Source organism: Solanum pennellii, chromosome 8 (assembly GCF_001406875.1).
Source record: "Solanum pennellii chromosome 8, SPENNV200".
Taxonomy (NCBI): Eukaryota; Viridiplantae; Streptophyta; class Magnoliopsida; order Solanales; family Solanaceae; genus Solanum; species Solanum pennellii.
In genome coordinates, this window is record NC_028644.1 from 54,436,521 (window position 1) to 54,442,909 (window position 6,389).

The following is a 6,389-nucleotide window of genomic DNA, read 5'->3' on the forward strand; positions in this document are numbered from 1 at the left end:
AACCCCCACCCCCACCTAACCCCCACCCCATCTAACTTATTGCCTTTTTTTCTTCATCTTCTTCTCTATTGTTCCACAATCACCATTCCTCTGCGTAACAAAAAAGAAAATGCCTAACCCCATCTCATTCCGAATTCATCCACCAAATGTTTTCCTCTTTCATTTTCTTCGTTATATGCTATTCCTCCTCCGACTATTCCGATTTTATAAATATAATCGACCTTGATAAATTATTTTGAAATCGACAACAAAGAGAAATTAAAAATATATCAATATTTTATAGCATTTCTAATAAGTTTATGAATGGTGATAGTTTCTCAATTGGAGTTATTGAAAATAAAAATGTACAGATATTGGTCAATTTTTTAACTCCAAATGGTCCATTTTTTCTTCTTTTTGAAAATTCAACAGGTACTTACTTTGTTTACAGAAAATGGAAAAAAATGAATCATAACAAAAGGCAGAGAAATTTGAAGTTTTTAAAATGGTGGGTTGAAGGAAGATGAGTGTGGTTCTTTTTTTTATGATTTAAAAGATTTATGTTTAGTTAAATTAATTTTTTTTTATATTTTTAGTCAATGCATGCCAAGTGTAAACAAAGTAGGTATAAATATTTTTTTAAAAAATTAAAAAAATGCATTCACGCGCTCAGCAGTAGTGAGATACACTTATTTTGCCACATCAGCGTTTTGTGTTTAATAGGCACATTTCTTGATAATTTAGGTGTTCAATAGGTATAAGTCCTAGTCCAGGTGAATAAGTGAATTCTGTGGACAACTTTAAGGGGCCGCAGATGACTTAAGCCTAATTTAATATGATCATTGATGACTTGAGAATTTATACTACATAAACATTGATGGTATATCCAGATACCATACTACTCATACATTGATGAGATACTCGATTGTCATACTAATCTTGTTTTAGAAACTCTTTTCTCAAAACTCAGTTTAAGAACTCAAGTGTAGTCTTTAAAAACATTTTCAAAGTTTACAACTCAATCATAGGGTTCATGTTGAATTATGGACATGAACGACTTAGAGAGAGGCGAGAGAGAGGGAAAAGAGTGGGAGAAAGGTGAATTGTATATGTGTATCGGTTAGGTAATTGTATATTATGCATATGTATTTGTATATATGGCAACCAAGATTTGGAGAGGGAGGAGAGATGCGAGCGAGATTGGGAGAGAGAGGAGAGATGCAATCAAGAATGGGAGAGGGAGGAGAGAGGCGAGCGAGAAAGGGAAGAGAGTGGGAGAGAGGTGAATTGTATATGTATATCGGTTAGGTTTTTTTATATTATACATATGTATTTGAATATTCTGGCAAATTATACATATACAAATGTGACTAATTATATAAGCTCAAAGTCAGCCCACGTAATTAATGTATAATGTTAGTCGCGAGTGGTAATTATAGCAAACTATAACTATGATGAGTAATTAAATAGTATAAATTTGCTTAACCGCATTATTTTCCCTATTTCAAACTTTGTATCAAATCAAACAACATCACATGAATTGAGACGAGAGAAAAATATTCTTTTGACATAGTTATAAGTTGTAAAATATTCTTACCAAACACTAGGTGAAATTTTGTAAAAAAGAATTAAATAATTCACGCTTCATATCATCATCTCTCCTTTGAAGCTAAAGAAATATTTCAATGTCATAAAGTGCACAAAATATTTATCCAATTTCGTCTCTGAAGATTTTTGTTTTTGTACCATCTGAAAGCGAAATTTTTTTTTCATTTTGTACGTGAAAGAAAAAAAATTATATACATTTGTGGAAAAAATTCGACGTGCTATATATTCTCTCTCATTTGTTGTATCTCCTCCTTTAACATAACCTAAAACACTAGTCACCCCTCTTTTGGTCACGTTTCTTTTTCTCATTCTATATTAGTATATGATTTTTTTTATCACACCTTGTTATTCTGTTTTTTATGTACTAACTATATAAAATCATTTTTATGCAGTAACTTACCAATCACACAAGAGATATTAATTGTATTAGGCAAATTCGATGCAAAGAACATGACTGCAAAGACGTAGTCAAGTGAAATTGTTTTATGACCTACTACCCGTATAGGGCTATTCAAAATAAAATAGAAATAAATAATGGAAATCGATAATTTGATTATTGAGTCAATGGTTCAGGTTAACGGCTTCACAGTTCAAGTATCACTTTAGCATAAACTTCTAATCCACTTATTGGTTCGGTCTCGATTTAACTATATTTCTAATTGGTTGCCCGATAATCTGATAAAAACTTTTATTAATTACAATTATTAGTTAAGCCCTTAGGCACATTTAGCCTTTAGGATTTACCTTTCAATCTTCACACTCTTTACAATTATTTTATAGTTGACACTAGAATTTTACAATAATATTTCAAAGTTGTGTCATCACTCATTGATTCACTGTCACTACTCCCACACCGGCGAGTATATTGAATATCATTTTGTAAGTGTATAAGTTGAGGTTCTAATGGTTGGTTTCGTTACTTTGAGTCTTTGTTTTTATCTTCTCATTACAATGAATGATTTAATGAGATATGCCTACAATATTGCTATATTATAATCTGCAATGAAAAAGTTTTTATCAGTATTAGTCTCATGATCATTAGTGGTTTTCATAAGTAGTGTTGTAATGGTTTCTCTTTATAGTTCATATCAAAATTGACTTGGTTGTTACAAGGATTTCTTTTGAGTTTGCCAGATTAGGCAATATTGACATCTTTGTCCAGGTTAATATGGAGTTTCATTGTGTTTATGTAGTAATGGACTAACTGGGAAAAGTTCATCAGTGACTGCTGTTTACTACATATTGTTGATTAATGATTAGTCCATTAGTAATTCTCAATGAAAATTGTGCGAATTTTTAACGAATAAACCGATAACCGAACCAATAAAAATCACTAACCGATAAATCAATATTTTAACAGTTCCATAACTGTTGAGCATGATTACAAACCGATAACCGACAAGTAAAAACCTTAAATTCCAAAATTGAACCGAACCAACCGATACACAATCTTACCCTCTATATTATATCAATCACCTTTGTAACAAGTTCTAGGAAAATTTGAATACCCTTTGTCACTAAGTTGAGCAGAACATTTCTTTTCCAAAATTGTTTCGTTATTAATTACTGGTTATATACAAACATGAAAATTTTCAGAGATCAATGGTCTATAATCATCGATCTCATTATTTTTCCCCCAAAACCTAATATGAGAATGCCCATGATTGAAATATTTTTCTTAATCGACCGCCAATTTTATATTCGAAGTAATTATAAAAATATACACAATAAGAGCAACGACATTCAATGTAATAAAACTATAACTAAAGGATATGAATTAAATTAAAGTCATTCCCACAATTTTAAAAAGAATTCTCTAATTAAATTAAAGTGGAAACAAAAGAATCATTTTTTCCAAAAATATCCTTTCTAAAGAAAGACAATTATTTATTGACATTTCATATGACTCGGTTGGAAGAGTTAACACTCACGCTTTACAATATTCTGATTCGTTTGGAATATTGTATCACAAAATGCATGCAGTATATAAAACTATTTTCTGTCACGCTAAAAGTCTTGTCTAACTCACGTTTTGCTTATGTTGTTACTCTATATATATATAGTTGTGTCTGTGTATTCAAGTCATTCAAACTCATCACTTTCCATTACTCTTTTTTTTTTTTACAATTTGGAAGAATTTAATGTTATCCATTCTTGACTTTCCGGCAGGAAAAAGGCTTTCAGGTTAGTATTTTTGAAATGCAGTTTAATTTTTGTATATGCTTGTTAATTTTGATTGATAATGAAAGGTGTATTTTGACTCAGGTGAGGAAGATGGATTCAAAGGATGACTTTGTTTCAAAGAGCAGGACTAGACAACAATCTCTAAAACATATGGTGGAGATAGTTGGAAAGAGGAATGAGTTGAGTCAAAGTGAGAGTTCCACAAATGCAAGGAAAAGAAAAAGATGGAGACTTCTGGAGGAGACGAAAGAAATGTGGAAAACAAATGGAGGAGATAGAAAGATTGAAAGGCTGAGAGAGCCCCTATCAGAGAGTAAGGGAGGGTGCATTCTCTCACACCCACCTGGCACCGAAAAACCACGAATCACATAGTGTTTCTTCAGTCATATATGAAGTTGTTCCCAAAGTGTCGGCCTGTAGTCATAGCTCCATCAAATTTACTTCTTAACTGGGAAACGGAGTTCCAGAAATGGATGGTGGATATTCCCTTCCACAACTTGAACAGCAAGAACTTCTTTTTAAAGGAAGATGAAGGTACTGTTGGTGTCTTTCACTGTTTATCCGGTGCGGCAAAAAAAATCCACACCTTGTACAGATGGCGAAGCTGAAATCCTTGGCAAAAAGTAAGAGTGTTTCGGGAATTAGGTACGACTTGTTCAGGATTCTCACAGGAGAAGATGGAGAGGGTTATGACAAAGAGCTTAGAGAAATACTCCTAAAGTTTCCTAGTCTGCTAGTCTGTAAAGAGGGGCACACTGCTCGGAATGAGAACAACCTTGTGTGGAAAGCACTGAAGAAGGTTGAAACAGAGAAGCACATACTTCTTTCTCAAACTCCATTCCAGAATAACATTAAAGAGCTATACAACACTTTTTGTGTAGTTAGTCCAAAGATTGCTGCTGCTTTGGAGCAGAAATGGGCTTCTCTTAGCAGTTCAATTGACAAGAATGCCCGAGCGTTGGAAGAGCATAGGGATATTCATTAACCCTTTGTCCACAAATGTAGCGAAAATGTAAAGAAGGTAAGCCTTCCAGGTATACGGGATACAATAATACATTTGAAACCCACAGAGTTGCAGAAGGAATTGCTTAAAAGAGTTCCAGAGAATCCAGGATCCGTCTATGAACAAAATCTGATGTCTCTGATCTCTGTTCATCCTTCATTAGTGGCAAATAGGAAGGAGTTCTCTGAGTTAGAAAGTCAGCTCAAGGAAAGAAGATGTCGGTTGGATCCTAATATTGGGGTAAAAATGAAATTTGTTATTGAATTGATTAGAATATGTGGTGGGTGAAAGGAGAGGGTTATAATATTTAGCCAGTTACTTGATCCTCTAAACCTGATCAAGAAGCAGCTCAATTCTCTTTTTAGCTGGACTTTAGGCGGAGAGATTCTCTATATGGATGGGAAACTTGATGTAAACCAGCGCCAGATATCAATAGATTATGTTAATGACCCTAAGAGTGATTTCAAAGTGCTTCTTGCATCGACAAAAGCCTGCTTAGAAGGGATAAGTCTAATAGGGGCCTCAAAAGTGGTTTTGCTTAACGTTCTCTGGAATCCCTCTGTAAAACAGCAAGCCATCTGTCGAGTCTACAGGAATGGTCAGACAAAATTTGTTCATGTTTAATGTCATTGAAATGGGAGGTTGACAATATCAAACAACAAACAAGAAAGAGATATCATTCCGATGTACTTCTGTCCAGGAATGAAGAAAACACTTCATGTTCTGTGTCAGAGGATAACATACTTGAATGCATGGTTAAGCATGAGGGCCTCCGTCATATTTTTGAAAAGCAATCTCATGCACCTCATGTGGTGCCTACGACATGCTTTAATTCTGGTAGCCAACCTTCAAATGGGAGTAGTTAGACAGTACGACTTGTTTTGGTGTATTTTGTTAACTTTGAGCCATTTTACAAAGTTAACAAAATACACTAAAACAAGTCGAACTGTCTAACTACTCCCTTTTTAAGGCTGGCTACCAGAATTAAAGCATGTCGTAGGCACCACATGAGGTGCATGAGATTGCTTTTCAAAAATATGACGGAGGTTCTCATGCTTAACCGTGCATCAAGTATGTTATCCTCTGACACAGAACATGAAGTGTTCTCTTCATTCCTGGACAGAATTACATTGGAATGATATCTCTTTCTTGTTTGTTGTTCGATCTTGTCAACCTCCCATTTCGATGACAGTAAACATGAACAAATTTTGTCTGACCATTCTTGTAGACTCTACTGATGGCTTGCTGTTCTACAGAGGAATTCCAGAGAACGTCAAGCAAAACCACTCTTGAGGCCCCTATTAGACATATCCCTTCTGAGCGGGCTTTTGTCGATGCAAGAAGCACTTTGAAATCACTCTTAGGGTCATTAACATAATTTATTGATATCTGGCGCTGGTTTACATCAAGTTTCCCATCCATATAGAGAATCTCTCGGCCTAAAGTCCAGCTAATGAGAGAATTGAGCTGCTTCTTGATCAAGTTTAGAGGATCAAGTAACTGGCTAAATATTATAACCCTCTCCTTCCACCCACCACATATTCTGATCAATTCAATAACAAATTTCATTTTTACGCCAATATTAGGATCCAACCGACATCTTCTTTCATTGAGC

General features: G+C 34.4%; 1 pseudogene; it reads left to right on the top strand.

Annotated features, from left to right (window-relative positions):
- Positions 1-5,640, top strand: part of LOC114078437 — an 18,125-nt pseudogene extending 12,485 nt beyond the window's left edge.
- The last annotated feature ends 749 nt before the right edge of the window (positions 5,641-6,389 follow it).